At 39.6% G+C, this 20,776-nt stretch overlaps 1 long non-coding RNA gene across 2 annotated transcripts in view; it reads left to right on the top strand.

Annotated features, from left to right (window-relative positions):
- LOC125175202 (uncharacterized) overlaps positions 1–20,776 on the top strand; it is a 55,374-nt gene that overhangs the window by 27,940 nt on the left and 6,658 nt on the right. For both annotated transcript variants that reach the window (XR_007155697.1, XR_007155696.1), the window contains exon 3: positions 3,862–4,043. This is a non-coding gene — a long non-coding RNA (uncharacterized LOC125175202). The remainder of the gene's footprint in view (positions 1–3,861; positions 4,044–20,776) is intronic.

The raw sequence follows: 20,776 nt of genomic DNA, 5'->3' as shown, positions 1-20,776 counted from the left end.
AGCCTGACACAGGGCTCAAACTCACGAGCTATGAGATCACAACCTGAGCTGAAGTCAGATACTCAACCAACTGGGCCACCCAGGCTCCCCAACCTTTAACTCTTGATTTCGGCTCAGGTTGAGCCACTGGGCATGGAGCCTGCTTGAGATTCTCTCTCTCTCTCTCTCTCTCTCTCTCTCTCTCTCTCTCTCACTCTCGCTCTCACTCTCGCTCTTGCTCTCCCTCTACTGCTCATGCTCTCTCTCCATCTAAAAAACAAAAAACAAACAAATAAACTTAAAAAATGTGAACAGGTTTAAATCTAGCTGAAGAAATATGGGTGACTAATTTTCTCTTTGTGCTTTTCTGTATTTTCCAAGTTTTCTGTAGTAAATAGTAATATTCTAATCAGAAAAAAAATATTACAGGTAATAAAAATAATATAAAAGTGTTTTTTTTAATTTTAAAGTTTTATATAGTGTTATTGCATAGAGTCTGTATCCTAAGCAGTAAAAATGTCCTTTTTACATGTACTAGCTGCACATAAAAGAAATTAAAATATGGACTCATTTTATGTTCTCTAGAAGTGTTAAGAAATTTTATACTCCTCTTTAAAGATGTACACATAATGGTTGCCTTTTTGTGGTGAAATCTTGACAATCATTCAACATGTAACACCAAGATTAATCAAGAATTACCACTAATAGGGGCAACTGGGTGGCTCAGTCAGCTAAGCACCTGACTTCCACTCAGGTCATGATCTCACAGTTCATGAGTTCGAGCCCCACATTGGACTCTGCACTGACAGGTGGGAGCCTGCTTGGGATTCTCCATCTCCTTGCTCTCTGCCACTCCTCCCTCTCTGTCTCTCTCTAAAAAATAAATAAACATTTTTTTTAAACCACTCTTTTTTTTTTTTTTTTAGTGTTGATTTATTTTTTGAGAGAGAGAGACAGAGTGTGAGTAGGGGAGGGGCAGAGAGAGAGGGAGACACAGAATCTGAAGCAGGCTTAGGCTCTGAGCTGTCAGCACAGAGCCTGATATGGGGCTTGAACCCATGAGGTGTGAGGTCATGACTTGAGCCTAAGTTGGAAGCTTAGCTGACTGAGCCACCCCTAAAAAACACTCTTAAAAAAAAAAAAAAAGAGTTACCATTAATATACTAACGAGGTAATTCTCATGACAAATAATAGAGGTACATATTCTCCGGGAACACCAATAGATAAAACGTATTAGATTACTAATTAATAGTAGTATTAGTAGTATTCCAAGGTGACTCACTCATGGTACCAAATTACTATGACAATTCTAGCACTGTCTGAAGTGTTTCACTGAATTACACTGAACTACAAGTATATATATATTAAGCTTTTATTTACTTACCTAATAGGGCAATCTTTCAAATTTATGCCCTAGAAAGGATTACATGAATATTTTCTTTTTCTTCTTATGCAAAAGATGTTGCCACTCCCTTCTCAGTGGATAAAGACAGAAGACCATCTTTAAGCAGAGCATTATAACTTGTGCATACTAGAGGGCATGGGTGATAGGAAACAGAAGAAAGAGGCATTTAGTTTAAAGCCAGCTCCTTAACTGAAAAGTTGAAGGAAACTATTTATATGACGAGCCCAGCTGTCTTTGGGGAAGGGAGACAAATTGCCCCAATTCTTGACCCCTAAGTTTTCTACCTGAAGTTTGGTTTCAGGTAGGTTCATAGATTGGGTTAAGTAGTCCCGTCCAAGGCCCAGGTGCAAGCCATGCAGCAGGGCCCGTGAAATAAGACTGTAGGAGTGAGACTCATGGCTTGACCCTGAATCAAAAGGGGAAGTAGGGCCTGCTTAGCCCTGCAAGTCTGCCCTGAACCACAAGTCCACAGTAATGAAACTCACCTAAGATGTTTTCCAGTGACAGCAAGGAAGAAGAGCAATAATAAGTCCTGTTTATAAGTGTAATTTAATTCAGATATACAGTACAAAAAAGAAATAAGTGAAGCTAAAGGAGTTGTTGAAATTCAAAATCAGGACATAGTTCTTGACTACAAGAGGTAATATTTTCTAAAAGAGTCTTCTTTAAAAAAAGTTTATTTATTTATTTAGAGAGGGAGAGTGCAAATGGGGGGAGAGGGGCAGAGAGAGGGAGAGAGAGAATTCCAAGCAGGCTCCACGCTGTCAGCACAGAGCCCTACATGGGGCCTGAACTCATGTACTGTGAGATCATGACCTGAGCGGAAATCAGGAGTTGGATGCTCTACCGACTGAGCCACACAGGTGCCCCTGAAAGAATCCTCTTAAGAAAGAACTTATGAAAAATACAAAGAGGTTGAAGTTGTGTTTATTTTTTAATAAAACCTTTATATCTTAGCTGATAGTAATTAACATCTTGCTAAGAAAAGATCAAGGACCTTATTGCTTCTGGCATTCCTCTTACTAATGTTTATTTAGACTATTATTATAGTTTATACATTATATGATTTTTAACATTTATTTTCCAGCCTGTAGCAAAATCTCCATAGTAACTCTATAGTGTCATTTCTGCGTTTTTAACAGAGCCTATACTCACGGCCAGCTTTCCCACTACAGTTTCTCTGTTTCTGAACTCTGCTTCAATCTCTTCATTGACTGATTTTTTTTTAAGATAATTCCCAAGAGGAATTCGTGAAATCCTTAATGTTGGTTAGATATGATTCACCAGGCACCATTCTGTAAGAGATATTTCATATTACCTGTGTCTTTTGCACCTAGACAACTCAAATTTTAGAGAAGTTTATTATTTTTGGAGTCCTCCTTAACAATGCCTGAAAGTCCCTGAAAATTAAGTATATTCTCCTTTTTTATCTGATCATTTTTGGTACTTTAAAAAGAAAGAAAAAATATTGTACTGAAATTATGTAATTAATAAACTAGGTACAGTTTATTAAATGTCCTGGATACTTGGTTAACTCCAAGAGTCACATATGGGCCTGTATAGAAGACTGTTTCTGAGTTTAGCACCTTGTCTACCATTAATGTTGTTCCCGGCCAGTCTAGACCCTAAAGTGGGGGGGCTGTTGTCATTAAAGACCAAGTTGAAAAGGGGCAGAGCTGTTTATTATATGGAATGCAGAGAGTGGCATCTTCCCCTTGCTTCTTACCATTAAAAACAATTTTTTTTTTCAGTTTATTTATTCTGCGAGGGGGGGGGGGGAGAGCAAACAGAGGAAGGACGGCAGGAGGGGGGGTGGAGAATCCCAAGCAGGCTCCGCACTGATGGTGTGTTGCCTGATGTAGGGCTCAAATTCATGAACTGTGAGATCATGACCTGAGCTGAGATCAAGAGTTGGGGGCTTAACAGACTGAGCTATCCAGGTACCCCCTCCCCACTCCTTGCTTCTTATCAATAAAAACGATATTAGTACATTGCTTAGTTCATGCTATAGACCTAATGCTTATGTCCTCTCAAAATTCTAAATCCCCCAATGTTATGGTGGGTCCTTTTGGGGGAGATTAGATCATGAGAGTGAAGCTTGTCATGAATGGAATTAACATCCTCGTAAAAGACAGAGAGCTCCCTTGTCTTTTCCACCATATGAGGACACAGTGAGAAGATGATGTTCCATGAGCCAGGAAGCAGGCTGTCACTAGACACTGAATCTGTCAGCACCTTGACCTTGGATTGCCCAGCCCTGAGAACAGTGAGAAATAAGTTTATGTTGTTTATAAGCCACCCCATCTAAGATAATCTAAGACGGTTTATAATAAGCACTTAATGTTAGCTAAGCACTTTACATGCATCATGTCACAATTCTATCAGGTAAGGGCTATTGAAATTCCCATTTGATAAATACACGAAGACTTGTTCACATTCATATACCTAGTGAATGACAAAGTTGCATTTGAACCCAGGCCATCTGACTTCATGGATCAGACAAAGGGAATCGTTGCCTTCTACATCCGGATGTTGGCCCCTAAACGGCACACCTCTGCATGTTCAACAGCAGTGGCAGCAGCTTCAGCAAACATCAGCATCACAGTTGCCATTCAGCAGATTGGAAATTATCAGAGTCATATCTAATAACTGCAGTGAGGTGAGTAGAAGAGGAAAGAAATGATTCCATGAACTAGACCAAGTTGCTTATGGAAAAATAATCTCTAGTCCCTCTTCGACCATTTCTGGAGGGTATGAAAAAACTGGAATTCCCAAAGGATAAGAGGAGCAGATCTGGGGAGATACAAAATTATGGCTGCTTTTGCCTATAGTGTTATCCTAGGTCTGGCTCACCTAAATGTAAATACATGCACCAACAGTTCCTGATACGTGTGAGCATGAAGATATTTAGACTATATATGATCACAAAGGTGTTGACTCAACACTTTCTCAATAGGGTGTTGGAAAAACCTGCAGCTAAAAGTAAGATAAGCAACTCTCTACTTGTTCTCTTGTTCTGGCTCTGATCTACCCTTTGATCCTTTTGAAGCTCTCATACCAGTCTTCACCCTCCTTGCTGGTATCATGCAGATTCATGCCCAGCTGGGAACTTCCTGGTATGGGGTGGGGCTGCTGGTGGGTGTGGGGAATAGAAACTGTATTAAATCTTCAGTCTGTCTACAACTGTTCAAGGTTCAGACTGAAACACCCGGAGTTTACATCTACGTCATGCTAATTGCTCTCTGCAAAATGATTTGCTTTTTTGCTTTCAGTGCTGTGGTGAGAGGGTTTTATTGATGGCCTGCTTTTATTTTTTCTTATTAACTGTTTTTAATGTTTATTCTTTGAGAGAGACAGAGAACACGAGCGGGGGAAGGGCAGAGAGAAAAGGGGACAGAGGATCTGAAACAGCCTCTAGCTGACAGCAGAGAGTTCGATGCCCGGCTCAAACCCTGAGAACCGTGAGATCATGACCTGAGCCAAAGGCAGATGTCTAACAGACTGAGCCCCCAGATGTCCCGATTGACCTGCTTTTAGAGGGACGTTCCAGATGGAGTGCTTTATGACTCTTGCACTATTTAGAAGCAATTTACTTTAGTTGTTTGGGGTATTACTCAATGCCATCGTCTTACCCCCATCCCTATTGCATTATTTATAATTATTACATAGTTTGAAGCAAGAAATACATTTGCATATGAAAAGCAAATTGTTAACAATGAGGATTGGGAGTTTGATTGCTTTAGATTCTAGTCTAGACCCAGTTCTTCCAAACTGTGTGACCTCGGGCAAAATACTTAGCCTCTCTAATCCTCAATTTCCTTGGCGGTAAAATGACAATTAAATGACAGCCAACAACAAATCCAGAAAGCCTCCCCTCTCCTTTATTTGGCATGTTTTAGATACTTACAAGGAGACACTCCCGTGTTATTAAAGATCTTTTTGCGAGGGGGTGGAGGAAGTAATGTTAGGAACTAATGTTTTTATCTGGGGTTGTGAGAAAACTTCAGCTCTCTGAAACTTAAAATTCTTTATGTTCTTCATTTACCAACTGCTTCTGACATAACATTAAAAAAATAGATTTTCTCAGAGATTTCACTGTCTATAACAAGTGATTTTCAGTCTGGAAATGATTTCTTCAAACAGAATTCTTGAATTTTTTGGAGATTTTTTTTTACTTAAATAAAAGTAAACAAGAATGAGGAATTTATTCAAAAGCAGATATTAGTGAATGAAGAACTAATGGCAGAGGGTTTTTTCCTGTTAAAATATACATAACATAAAATTTACCATTTTTTTACTGTTTTTTAAAATTTATTTGTGAGAGAGAGGGGAAAGAGAACGTGAGCAGGGGAGGAGCAGAGGATCAGACGCAGGCTCCATGTTGACAGCAGAGAGCTCAAAGTGGGCTCAAACCCAGGAACAGTAAGATCATGACCTGAACCGAAGTCGGATGCTCAACCGACTAAGCCACCCAGGAGCCCCCAAACTTACCATGTTTAAGTGTGTAGTTCGGCGACAACTAGTACAGTCACAGTGTCAGGCAACCATTGCTACCATCCATTTCTACAACTTATTCATCTTCCCCAACTGATACTCTGAACCCATTAAGCAATAACTTCTCATTCTCCCTTCCCCTGAGCCCCTTGGGCAACCACCAAGCAGATATCTGTAATAGTAGATATATACTTTTTAATGCCTATTTGTTGTGGAGAGAGAGCAGGGGAGGGGCAGAGAGAGAGGGACAGAGGATCCGAAGCAGGGTCTGTGAAGCAGGCTCTGTGCTGACAGCAGCGAGCCCTGTGCGGGGGCTTGGACTCACCAACCATGAGATCATAACCTGAGCCAAAGTTGAACACTCAACCGACTGAGCCACGCAGGTGCCCCACTAGTAGATATTTTTAAAGAGGAAGAACAGGATTGCACTTCATAGCTTGGGGCAGGCATTGCATTTCTACGGGGGCGGGGGTGTGGGGAACAGGGGGGGCAGGGGGGGTCCTGTATCATTTCTAAACTATCGCACTGAGATGTTAATCTGGCTTCTTGGCATCAACACCACAGAGGAATGCCCAGTTTGACCTGAGCACCTGGCTGGGGGGTGGGGGGTGGAGGGGTGGCAGAGGGGGGCACACCATGCTTACGGTGTACAGCCTGGGGACCTGACCGAAGCCTCATCCCTTCCTGCTGCTTTGAGAAATCAGCCCTAGTCTTGATATCCTGTTTTAGGCCCTGCTCAACCTCTCATTCTTCCTCTGGAGCCTTGAATTTCAGGCCAGGGACTCCAGCTGGTTTAACACCCGCCTGCCAAAGCCAGCTCAGTTTCCACCCCACCAGGAATTTACCGTTCAGCAACCCAACCCTGTTTCCTCCAGCCTAAATACTGACCTAGTAAAGTCAGGCTAGACCTGGGCGCTTATCTGTAAACCGAAGAGGGTGAATTAGGTAGTCTCAAAGGTATATTGCCGCTTTAAAGTTGTTACTCTCTGTTTAAGAAAAATAGTGGTCCTAATATAATAGCCTAGATAAGATTCTTCTATACAAATTCTCTCTCCTACTGGTATCAGTCATTTTTGATGTAAACATAAATGCTGAAAGCATTATATTTGCTTTGACAGTTCAGCTAATGGTCAGCAAAGGGTTAATGCATTTAGACGAGAAGATAATCTGTTAGTCAGTACAAAGAATTTCATATCCTGAATATAATCCTGAAAAAATTGGAGATCTTTGAGGAGCCTTTAGCTGGACTATATTGTCTTTGTGTAAAATGGTTTTGGCTTTCACTCTAATACAGCTTTAGCCTAGGTGAGGGCTAGTCGCTTGCTATTTGATAGGGCTATTTGCATTTCAAAGCTAATCAGTATTAAATAATCAACTGGTAAAGAAGAGTAAGAGGGTCATTGTGTGTATTTTATTATTGTGAAAAACATGCTGAGAGGCTGAGAGCTCACTAGAATTCTAGCAGATAAGAAAGTGGTTTATGTGAAAGGTCTCTTAATGGGTGTGTTACTCATTTCTTTCTGCTCACATGACTGCCAGGCTTTATAAGGAAGTAAACATAAAATGTGGAGAGAATAACCATGTTTATTTCCAATACAGACCTTATATTTAAAAAAGCCTTTTTTTATATTTATTTATTTTTGAGAGAGAAAGAGAGAGAGAGACAAAGCGTGAGCAGGGGAGGGGCAGAGAGAGAGGGAGACACAGAATCCGAAGCAGGCTCCAGGCTCTGAGCTGGTAGCACAGAGCCCAGCACAGGGCTCAAACTCACAAACCATGAGATCATGACCTGAGCCCAAGTCAGACGTTTAACCGATTGAGCTACCCAGGTGCCCCACAGACCTTATATTTAAGGTGAAAGCATCTCTCAAATCTAGTAACTAGATAGTTACTTTTTAGGATCTTTAATAGTTTGAATTAAGAATTATAATGTTTTGTTGACCAATTCAGACCAAAATTGATTGTAACTCTAGGGGCAACTGGGTGGCTCAATCAGTTGAGCATTCGACTTCGGCTCAGGTCATGGAAAAAAAAATTTTTAATGTTTATTTTTGAGACAGCTCAAATGGGGGAGGGGCAGGAAAGAGGGGACAGAGGATCTGAAGCAGACTCTGCACTGACAGGCGGACAGCAGCAAGCCCAATGTGGGATTTGAACTCACAAACTGTGAGATCATGACCTAAGCCAAAGTCAGAGGCTCAACTGACTTTGCCCCAATGTTAAAATAAATAAATAAATAAATATATAAATATATATATATATTTCTAAAGACATTCTTATTTAAAAACAAAAAACAAAAAACAAAATTTGATTGTAACTCTAATTTGGTGGTTCTTAACCCCAGAACATTGGAATTGTAGCTGGGATGCAGAAGTGCAAGAGAACCTGGCTCTGTGCGTCCCAAACAGACCAGGTTCGTCACTTGCCTCTAACAAAATCCAAAGTCAGAGAAATAAGTGATGGTGAAGCAAGAAAGGGATTTATTTCAGTGAGGCCAACACCTGGAAGACAGTGGATTAGCATCTCAAAGCTTGTCTCCAAAGTGCAGATAATACTTCCAGGTTGATAAAAGGAAAATGTGTGGCAATGGTGGGGGTGTACGTGCAGATGGGTGGTAAAGATCAGGTAGATAGTTATCAATCACATGGGGTCTTGCTAGTTCAGTATGGTCTTTGTTACTTCAGGGGATAGTTTCAGTTCCCCTCGGGGGATACTTTGCCCGCTGCCTTTTGCCTAAGTTGTGAGATAAACTGGAAAGAAGAACAAATCGATTAGAAAGTTTGAGGTCAAAATGAAGGTAGTTGAAGTCCTCTTTTAGAATCATCAAGGGCAAAGAAAAATATCGATGTTTGTTTGCACCCCAGAGAACGATGTCATTGGTTTGGGGTAGTGCCTGGTTGTCAATATTGTTTAGTAATTTTCAAGCGATTCTCCTGGGTTACAGGTTGAGAATCACTATTCTAATTATCCTGAACATATCTTTATTCATGAAAAAAAAATCCAAAAACAAAAACAAAACTTCATTGACATTCCCAATGTCAGTAGCTGTGCTGTCAATTAAAAAATTTATTTTTGGGGCGCCTGGGTGGCGCAGTCGGTTAAGCGTCCGACTTCAGCCAGGTCACGATCTGGTGGTCTGCGAGTTCGAGCCCCGCGTCAGGCTCTGGGCTGATGGCTCAGAGCCTGGAGCCTGTTTCCGATTCTGTGTCTCCCTCTCTCTCTGCCCCTCCCCCGTTCATGCTCTGTCTCTCTCTGTCCCAAAAATAAATAAACGTTGAAAAAAAAATTAAAAAAAAAATTATTTTTAATATTTATTTATTTTTGAGGGAGAGAGAGAGGGCACAAGTGGAAGAGAGGCAGAGAGAGAGGGAGGCACAGAATCCCAAGCAGGCTCCAGGCTCCGAGCTGTCAGCACAGAGCCCAACGTGAGGCTTGAACTCACGAATCGCGAGATCATGACCTGTGTACTCTCAATTTTTGATTGCGCACATCTATTTAAAAAATGAGAATAGAGGGGCTCCTGGATGACTCAGTCGGCTGAGCGTCTGACTTGGGCTTAGGTCGTGATCTCATGGTTCATGGGCTGGAGCCCCACATCGGGCTCTCTGCTGTCAGTACAGAGCCCGCCTGGGATCCTCTGTCCCCCACCCCTCTCTGTATCTCCCCCTCTCTTGTGCTCTCTGTCTCTCAAAAATAAATAAACACTTAAAAAAAACCCCGGCTAAAGTGGTAAATAAAAAAAAAAAAAAATTAGAACACTTACCAGTGTCTCTGTGCATGTGTTTGTACTGCGTTACTAATATATTATCTATATTTATAAAACAGAGAAGAGTAGACATTTGTAAAAATATGAATAATACTAAACATTTCTTCCTGTACCCCTAAGCATTCTTGCAGCCACTGTTCCACAGGATAAAGTCCTAATTCCTTAGCATGGAATTCAAGGTTTTCTCCAAACAGAATTTTATCTCCCTCTTATCACTGTTATATACCATACTGTGTTTGTTTGTTTATGGTTATATTTCCTAATGTCATAGGCCACTTGCCTGGGAAATAGACTGTGAGATGGAAACTTGCATGTAGAAAATTTATCAACGAGCAAAGGAATTAGGATTGGGCAGAAGATAGAGGAGATGCAGTTGTTTTTTTTTGTTTTTGTTTTTAATGTTCATTTATTTATTTATTTTAGAGAGAGATAGAGGCAGAGAGAATCCCAAGCAGGATCCAGGCTGTCAGCACAGAACCCTAGGAGGCATGAGATCAATGAGATTTAGACCTGAGCCTAAGTCAAGAGTCTGAAGCTTAACTAGCTAAGCCACCCAGGCTCCCCTAGGGGAGATGCAGTTGTAACAGAGTTCTGGAGCTGTACATCCCTTCAGAGCTGCCCCACCATGAGGCAAGGGGGTTAGTCCTTCATCCAGCATTGAGTGGTTATCTGTGTGGGCTGCCCCTGGGAGAGCTGGTTCTGATAGCAAATCGCAGACAGCCATCACCCACCAACCTGACAGCTGTTGGGGGAATGAAAATGCCTCCAGTCCGAAGAGGGGATGCTCACCACAGCATCCACCAGACTCCCTGCCACATGCCTTAGCACAGCTTCTCCCTGACACAGGAATATTTCACCCTGTCTCTGCCCTGCAAAACCCAGCACTCCCTGGAGGCTCAATTTATTATTATTTTTCTTAATGCTTTATTACTTATTTTTGAGAGAGAGAGAAAGAGTGCAAATGGGGGAGGGGAGAGAGAGAGGGAGACACAGTATCGAAAGCAGCTCTAGGCTTGAGCTGTCAGTGCAGAGCCTGATGTGGGGCTCCAACTCACAAGCTGTGAGATCATGACCTGAGCTGAAGTCAGACACTTAACCGACTGAGCCACCCAGGAGCCCCCGCCGCAGGCTCAATTTAAAATGCCACCACTTTTTTTTTTTTTTTTTTAACATTTATTCATTTTTGAGAGACAGAGAGAGAGACAGACAGACAGATCATGACTGGGGGAGGGGCAGAAAGAGAGAGGGAGACACAGAATCTGAAGCAGGCTCCAGGCTCTGAGCTGTCACACAGCCCAATGCGGGGCTCAAACTCATGGACCTATGAGATCATGACCTGAGCTGAAGTCAGATGCTCAACCTACTGAGCCACCCAGGCACCCCACCACTTCTTCCTCAAAGTCTGTACTCCTTTTCTGGGTATAGAACCAGGAGACACAGCAGAGATGTGACTTTGATGTCACAGACACCTGGGTTTGAATATTGTATTTTAGGGACCTTGCTTGGGCAAGTTATTTAAGTTCTCTGAGTCTGACTGGAGCTTATGGAGACCTACTCTCCAGGATTTTTACAAGGATTAATTGAATAATCACTTGGGGACACCTGGGTGGCTCAGTTGGTTGAACGACCAACACTTCGGCTCAGGTCACAATCTCATGGTTTGTGAGTTTGAGCCCCATGTCAGGCTCACTGCTGTTAGCCTGTCAGCACACAGCCTGCTTCAGATCTTCTGTCCCCCTCTCTCTGCCCCTCCCCACTTGTACTCTCCCAAAAAATAAATAGGGGCAGCTCAGTCGGTTAAGCGTTGGACTCTTGGTTTTAGCTCAGGTCATGATCTCAAGGTTCCTGTGTCTGAGCCCTGCATCAGGCTTTGTTTTGACAGTGTGCAGCCTGCTTGGAATTCTCTCTCTCAGTCTCTCTCTTCCCTGCCCCCCTACTCACTCATTCTGTCTCTCTCTCTCAAAAATAAATAAATAAATAAATAAATAAATAAATAAATAAATAAATAATATTTTTAAAAAAGAATCACTCAACCAGTGGTACTATGACATTTTTGTTCTAGCTTTTACTTCCTCTTTTCCACATTTCTGTAGTTTACTTAAATGATTTCAATGTCAAAATAAAAAAAAATAAAATAAAAAACAAATGGCAAGACAAATATAATTAAGATGCTATAGTGATTTTTCATGTTTATTCAATTTAAAATCTTATTTATTCTGAAATAATGTTTCTGCTTTTATGAAAAATTGATTTTTTTTCAGCTTTAGGAAAATCTGATGACAGAGTAAGAGATTTTTCACAGAACTTTATGGTGGTACAATTTATGTAACAATAGATTTTTGAAGGAATCTTAATTAGGAAAATAAAATTTTGGCCATATATACATATGCACATATATGCATGAAGAAATTATTGGTTCATGAAACTAAAAATGCAGATATAATCACTATATCATAATACCTGCCTATTATGCTGATATTGATACTATTTTCTGTATTTATATTATATAGTTATTTGCTAGTAATATTTATAATATAATATATAATGTATATAATTAACTTCTCTTTGATTGCCAATTATTTGTTGAGCACTATAGCATCTATAATATAGAAAACATTTTAATTAGTGCTATAGAGAAAGGTGAAATGGGATTCCTATTCTGAAGGAACTCAAAATCATTTAACTGATGAAAAATAAGCAATAATAAATATTTCAAATAATATTTCAAGAAAAAGGAGATCACTTTGGAAATAATTTAGATCTTTTACGTAATTGGTACTGACATCTGTGAACATACCATAGCATTTCAGGAGCCAGGCTGGTCTGGAGAAGTTCTCTCAGAGGATAGATAGGATTTAGACAAGTTATCAACTCCTTGATTATTAGTGACCTAATCTGGTATAACTTTGTATCTCACACGGGGCTTAATATATGCTAGGCCCTCAGCTAAAAAAAAAAAAAAAAAGAAAAGTAATTAGTGTAAATGCATACAAATAAATGCTGAGTGTATAAATTGGGTATCTGGGGAAGAATGAGGAAGGATTCCAGATTTATGGTAGAATTTGAGGGAAACAACAAAGGTGGTAGGAATCCTGACATGCTGGGTGGTGAGAGTGGAAGTCTGTTTGGTGGAAGTGAAGTCCTCAGACAGGAATGGAATGGGCAAGAGGACAGCAACACAGAATAGGCTGGCAGAGATTTTTATAGACCTTAAGTAATACAATTTTGATTGTACCCTTTATGGAACAGGGAGAATGCATTAACCTCTACTAAGGGAACACAAATCTGAGCATGTTACTTCCAACTCCCAGGATTTACACAGTTAAGTCTGAATTCCTCAACCAGACTTCCATTCTTAAATTTCTCCAAAACTTTCTGTTAAATTTCTCTTCATTTCTTAATCCCCTTGTTTTCTCCTTCCTCTGACATCCCCACGTGGTGGCTATACACATTTTCAAATCCCCCATTTGGAGTTAATCTTCCCATATTCTCAAAGCTCTCTGTTTAATGCACACTTATAGCCCCTGTTAGTTTGCCTTTTGAATAGATGTGGGTCTCACGCTCCAGACCATGCATTTAGAGAGAAGAGATAATGTCTTAGTCATCTTTGTATCCACCCTCTTCCAGCACTCAGTATTGATTCCAGTTTTTATCAGTATGAGTGAAGGTTATTTGAAATAGCGATTTCTTATTATAAACCAGTGAAAATGCTGAATGTCATTTTCTCTTACAATCTGACATTAATACACATTACAAGTAGGCCCAACATAAAAAGCTGCTTAATGGATGGTAAAAGGTAGGTCATATAAATTCCTCTGCTTGAAGAATTATTTCTACCTGAATCACAAGGTGTTTTTGATCTAAGTAACCTAAGTAGTTAAGTCTTAGAAATGTTTGACAGAGGTGGAAAAGAATCATGACAGAGGTCAGTTACTATTAGGAAAAAAAGTTTTCTTAGTGAAAGAATTTTTTTTTAATAAATGGTAACAAATAAAACCTCTCATAACTAGATTGTATGACCTTCCTGGCTTGTCTGTATTAAAGAGAGGCAATTTTTTTGTTGTTATAGACTGATTAAAAAAAAAAAAAAGTAGAAGGGATGGACTCAAACTTGACTTTTTGTCATTTATGAAGGTCATGTTATCAGCTGTGTTTGGTGAAGGGCTGGACTTTATCCCATTGGTTGATAAGAATTATCAACACTTTACAAGACAGAAACTTCATATGAAAGTGCATTTTTACTGCCTAGTTCATAGTTACTTTTTTTTTAATAGTTACTTTTGAATCTCTGCCTGTTTTGTGCTTACATTGATTACAAAATGTACTTTCATGTCAGGGATAGAGCGTCTAGATATTGGGAAAATCACAAGAGACCAAGAAAAACCTAAACTTGGTTTCATTAATGACTAACCAGACTGTATGAATGAATAACACAGTGAATGCACAGTCTACTTGTTTTTAATGAGGTTTAGTAATCACTCCTGGAGGGCCTAGTCTAGGTGACTATGTCACATATGCCTTTTTGTCCCTGTCAGGAAGTATACAACTTCAAGGAATGCCCCCCTAGGACTCAACTCCAGAGAATATGAGAATAGTGCTGCCTGGAGTGAGGATCATGGCAGTCCTGCACACCACAGAAGTTACTCAGTGAAGGGTTCCTGGGTGGCTCAGTTGGTTAGGCATCTGGCTTTGGCTCATGTCATGATCTCATGGTTCTTGGGTTCGAGCCCCCCATCGGGCTCTCTGCTGCAGTGCAGAGCCTACTTTGGATCCTCTGTCCCCCTCTCTGTCTGCCTCTCTCTCTCTCTCTCTCTCTCTCTCTCAAAAATAAATAAACATTAAAAACTGGAGAAGTTATTCAATGATTCTTGCATGAAGGAATGAATAATTACAAGATTATCTCAGACTTCTAAGGCCAAAGAGAGTTTGACAAAAGCCATTTTTGAAACCAGGGCCATTATTCTAATATTAGTCTAAACAGGGTGATCCGTGAATAAACATGACAATACCATACTAGCCATACCAGACATTTAAGAAAATGTAACTTTCCAGGAAAATCAGCAAAAAAGAATAATTCTACATAAAATCACTTGCAGATATGTTTCTTGATGGAAATACCAGAACCAAATTCAACATCAATATGAAATTTGGAAAATTGTTTCTGAATATCGGTGCTTTTCTTCACACATTGCCCTCCTCTGCTTTCCCATCCCTGGGGTGCAAGAGCTGCCCTTTGGTCTGAGTAAGAAGTGTTGGTGAGTCATATTAGCTATTTTTAATACACAGACATGTGAGAGAGCTGTTTGATAGAGGATTTGCTCGCTAGCAATTGGATTTGAGAAAGTCCAGGCTTCAAGCCAGATTCTGGAGTGAGGCAGAAATGGGGACTAGACAGAAAAGCTTACAGGCTTTTCAGACTAAAACAGAGAGAATGTAGATGTAAAACTAGGGTTTAATTTGAGTAGTAATTTAGAGTAGGTGTTGATTTAGGAAGATCGGAAAGATATAGAATTAATGGAAAGGTTAATGATGAGCCTCTTGAAGTGAGAGAAAGATGACAGTTTATGGAATACACCTACCTCCTAAGCACTTTATATTTGAATACCTACATGCTAAAAAGTGGTAGCTAAAAATAAATAGTTGTACATTTAAAAATTTTTTTTAATGTTTTATTTATTTTTAAGACAGAGAGAGACAGAGCATGAGTGGGGATGGGGCAGAGAGAGAGGGAGACACAGAATCGGAAGCAGGCTCCAGGCTCTGAGCTGTGAGCACAGAGCCCAACGCGGGGCTCAAACTCATGAACTGTGAGATCATGACCTGAGCCTAAGTTGGACGCCTAACCAACTGAGCCACCCAGGCACCCCAATAGTCGTACATTTTTAAATAGAGCATTTCTTCCTTTTCCTGAACTTCTAACCTTACTTCATGAACACAATCCTAATTTTAAAGTAAAGGAGCCTCATACTAATCAGCAAAGCAGAGAGACTATATTAATTCTTCAATTTATGAGTAGAGAAGTACTTATTGAGACTGGAGAATTATTTGTATTCTTATCATGGAATTTATTTGTATATTTGGTGCCTTGTTCCACAGATGATTTAAGCAGAAATGATAGGTAACTTAGGACAATACTGTACCAATGCAAAACTCTCCACTAAACCATCTCACATATCTAGAACCCAGATGGGAAAATGGAATAAACCACTGAGTTTCAGTGCATGTAAATAGATGTTACAAGATTCATGCATTAAGTCAGTACTTTTCAACCATTAAACACACACACACACACACACACACACACACACACACACACACACCATACATACACACTCAGGCACTCACCAGGTATTTATTTACTTTAATTTTAGACATAATTATAATAAACTTGGTTATCTGGGTTTATCTAGTCCACAGGAGACCAGAACAATATATTGCTGCACATTTCCTTGGCATTAATAATTATACAAAGGGCTTTCACATCCATTATTAGCTGTTCAAGGCAGACACAGCAATAATATTAAGAAGTGGCAGTTAGCTGCCTGACAGCCCCAAGAAGATAGAATAATTCTAGGGTGCCTGGGTGGCTCAGTCAGTCAAGCGTCCAACTCTTGATCTCAGCTCAGGTCTTGATCTCAGGGTCTTGAGTTCAAGCCCTGCATTGGGCTCTTTGCTGAGCATGGAGCCTACTTACAAAAAGAAATTTTAAATAGTAGGCACATAAACTGCAAGAATATGCATGATGCAGGTGAAAGAGAAAGGCATGCATCACTCTTCCTAGGAGGTATATCCACAGTCCAGACTCAGACCCCCAAATGAATATACAGGTTATCCAGTCCAACCTCCCAGTCAGCTAGCTCATGGTTCACCTCTGTAGTTTTTTCTCTTAGGTAGTTGGACTGCCTCTACCTATATGTCACCACTTATGAGATTATTTCCAGTTGACAGGAATCTGTTGACGATTAATGTTATGTGTCAGTTTGGTTGGGCCATGGTGACTAGATGTGTGGTCAAATATTATTCTGGATGTTTCTATGAGAGTCTTTTTGAATGAATTGACATTTAAATTGGTGGACTTTGAGTAAAGCAGATTGCTCTCCATAATGTGGGTGAGCCTAATCTGATCAATCGAAGGGCCAGACTAGAACAAAAGACTGACCTCCTCTGACCAAGAGGAATTCTACAGCAGATGACTTTCAGATTTGAACTGTAACATTGGTTCCTCTCTGAGTGTGTAGCCTGCTGGCCCACCCTGGTAATTTTGGATTTGCCAGTCTCCATAATGACATGAGCCATTGGCTGGAAATTGAGTTGACTTGGGCAGAGGGTAGAGATTGGAGCTGTGGTAGGGAAACAAAAGAACAGCACGTGCTTTCTCTGTCCCTTGCTCCTCTGCCAGTAAATATTAGTTTCCTCCATTGACCTTCCTCATTGTCATTCTCAATTTAACTTTTTACATATTCTAAGTTTGGAAGATAAATCCGAGAAAGGTTTGACCTCATGCACCAATGTAATTTCCATTCTCAGCTTCTGTGAACCTTAGAGCCCTCTTCTCTTTCTCTTTGTCAGGGATAGGGCTTGCAGAAAGCTATAAATACATGCTTGTTACCAGCATAAGATTTATACAGATGGGGAATTGTAAGTAGATAGAGTTGCTGGATAGCTCAACTTTGTCTGAATTAGAAATAAATCATGTTTGTATAATCTAGTCTTTGCTAGTTCTGTTTATTCAGCCAAGTTATTTCCTGCACAGATCCTACCTTTGTCTGGCAGTTAGAATCTCTCTCTTTTTTTTTTTCATGTTGCTTCTCATTACATTTATTTTGAAGTGCCACCACACACAGCTTGTGGTTGATATACTTTCAGTCCAGCTAATCTCACCCTTAGTGCTCATTTTAAGTAAGCAGGTTTTTCCAATCTGTAGATTTCCTAATCACTCTTTCTGTAATGCATCATGTAGTGTCATTAAACTTTACAGGGTTTATTTTCTCACCTTTACAGAAATAATTAACTAAGTATGATTTGATGGAAAAAGAACTAGATTGTGTGTTGAGGCATCCTAGTTATTTTGTGTTTCCTACCTACTCAACCAAGTGACTTCACCTGTCATGTACGCCTCATCAGCAAAATGAAGGAGTGAGATTATATCAGTTGTTCTCAATTCTGGGTGCGTGTTAGAAGCATCTGGGGAACTTTAAAAATACTAATGCTTGGCCATACTAGACAAGCTAAGTCAGATTCCCTTGAGGTAAGACCTGGGCATTGCCATTTTATTAAAAGCTCAACCAGAGTTAGAAACCACTGGATGAATGATTTTCATGGGCCTTTCCAACTTTATCATTCCCTTATTCTTATTCTTACTGACTTGGATTCCTCCTACCTGATGTTTACAGATAGTACAGGAAGAGAACTTCCTTGATTTAATTAATTAATAGTTACGGGTAGGAATTATGGAGTCATTATGTGACATTTTAACTCCACTGGGTTGTGAAAAATAAGAACAGTAGAGAGAAGAGTTTGTGTCCCCAATCTCTTAAGATTTTTAAAAAAGGGATAATTTTTATTTCCCATAACTTAATATATATCCTCTGTGTGTGTGTGTGTGTGTGTGTGTGTGTATTCTCTATATCCTAAATGCTAAATGAATAATTAAGATGCCTTCCATTGTGTCTCTACTGCGGGAAACAGTCAAGAAAATCAGGGATTCAGAGAGTTGTGCATGAGATGCAATGGGAGCCAAGAGAAGGCTGCTTGTCCTGGATTGAGGTACAGAAAAGAATTTCTTTGAATCCAATGTCTGAACTGGGAGTACAAGTATCTAGAGGAAAAAAGGGTGGATGTTGGAGGTTGGGGTAACAGAGAAGATGTGATATCCTCTGAGAAGTACAAGGAGTTCAGTGTACTATAGACAGCTTGGGATGAGAAGGATGGAAAGATTATGGGGGAACATACTGTAAAGACCTTATTTATATAGGAAATTTCTAGTTTGGTAAAACTTTTATTCACTTTGTAAGATTATTTTTAATTTTAAAATGTTTATTTCTTTTTGATAGAGAGAGAGAGAGCACACACGCACGTATGTGAGTGGGGTGGGGGTAGGGGACGGGGAAAGGGCAGAAAGATAGAGAATCCCAAGCAGGCTCACTGCTGTCAGTGCAGAGGCTGACACAGGGCTGGAACCCATGAACTGTGAGATCATGACTTGAGCCCAAAACAAGAGTTGGACACTTAACTGAGCCACCCAGGAGCCATGACTTTGTAAGATTTTTTAAATTCTTATTCATTCTTCCTTGACCCAATATCATTGTTATATTAGACTTTATTTCCTTATCTTATTATAATTCCTTAGTTCTTGTTCTAGTAACCATTTGGCAAAATAATACATTGTTTTTCTTCACGGATATCCTTCTTGTAGTAGAACAAGGATTTCCTACACAAATATATTTTAGCCTAAACTGAATAACCCTTAATCAGGGTGTTGCCCTTCTTCATCACTCTGTAAATTAATTTTTCCCCCTTCGCCTATCCTCTTATTTAACTGGAAAAAATAAATCTTCTATAAAACTGTCCATCACTTATTAAGCTCATATTGATTTCTGCTTCCCCCTATAATTTGTGGTACTTGGCTTATTTTTAATTTTTAAATCAAAGTACCCCAAATTATTTTGTATTATTTTCAATTTTGTCATTTTTTATTACCTACTTGATAGCAATAGAAATAATGATTAGAATATTGAACCACTTTAGCCAAGAAAACCTGAGAGAAATAAAGAGACTCGTATCACTAGCTATTATAATGTGTCAGAATGCTCAATAAATATACTTGTATAGCACTGGTATTAGAAATGACTTATGAATTAGTAAGAGAACTAACAGTCCATGAACATGTCTAAGCACTTTAATGATAATTCATATTTAGTGTGGATTAATGGACAGGTATCTAAGTGGCCTTTGACAAATCCTGTACTGGTATCTTAAAAATTCTGACAAATTGGAGCGCCTGGGTGGCTCAGTCAGTTGAGCATCCAACTTTGGCTCAGGTCATGATCTCGCAATTTGTGAGTCCAAGCCCCACGTCATGCTCTGTGCTGACAGCTTGGAGCCTGGAGCCTGCTTCGGATTCTGTGTCTCCTTCTCTCTCTGTCCCTCCCCAACTTGTGCTCTGTCTCGCTCTGTCTATCAAAAATAAATAAACTATGAAAAAAGTTAAAAAAATTCTGACAAATTCATGATTCTAAAAAAAAAAGCAAAAGAAAACCAATATACAAATAAGAAACCCAAGCCATAGGAAAAGATACAAACTTCTTTGACATTACAATTTTATATGTGTGCATATACACAACATATTAAAGCCATCATCATTTTTATTGGAAGCTTTATAAGTTTTTGTCATGAAAGATAAAGAACTCTATCATCACTACTAGTACTCTCAGTTTAGAAGTACTGATTAATGTAATTAGACATGAGAAAGTAATAAGAGGTATGGATATTTGAAAGAAGGTGACTCAGTGATCATTATTGGCAGATGATAATATATTAAGAAAAACAGAGAAGAGACTATTATTAGAAACCATGAGATTAGTAAGGTGGTTGATTTCACACACAAAAATGGATCCAAATCAATCATTTTCCTATATATAAAGAATAGTTGAATAGATCATGTGGTGGAGGCAAGTTACCAATTATAGTACCAACGAAAAAAGAAGATAAGATACTTAGAAATGAAATTGACAAAAATGTACAGAAACTTGTTAAAGAAACGTTAATACTCCTGAGAGATCTGGCAGGAAAAGATCGGAAGAAATACTCTGATAAACTGCTGGAGTTGGGCATGATATCCCCAAAGGGCATTTTCAAAATAAAATGACAGCTCAACTGACTTCTAAGGAGGGCAATTTTTGGTAACTGGAGGACCCTTTTCCTGGCTGAGCATCAGGACAAATTTGAGGAAGCAAGCTGAGATGAACTGGGTTGTTTGCAAGCCACTCCCTACCTATTTCAGCCCCAAATAGAGCTGATAATGAATGAGAACAGACATGTCCACTAGGGATTTTTCTGTAAGGTGTGTTTTGCAAAACCTGTTTTTGATCTTCCCTATGAAAACTCTATAGTTATGTTCAGTAAGGTCATTG

Source organism: Prionailurus viverrinus, chromosome C2 (assembly GCF_022837055.1).
Source record: "Prionailurus viverrinus isolate Anna chromosome C2, UM_Priviv_1.0, whole genome shotgun sequence".
NCBI lineage: Eukaryota > Metazoa > Chordata > Mammalia > Carnivora > Felidae > Prionailurus > Prionailurus viverrinus.
Note: the sequence above shows the minus strand (reverse complement) of the source record. Positions and strands in the feature narration are given on the sequence as shown.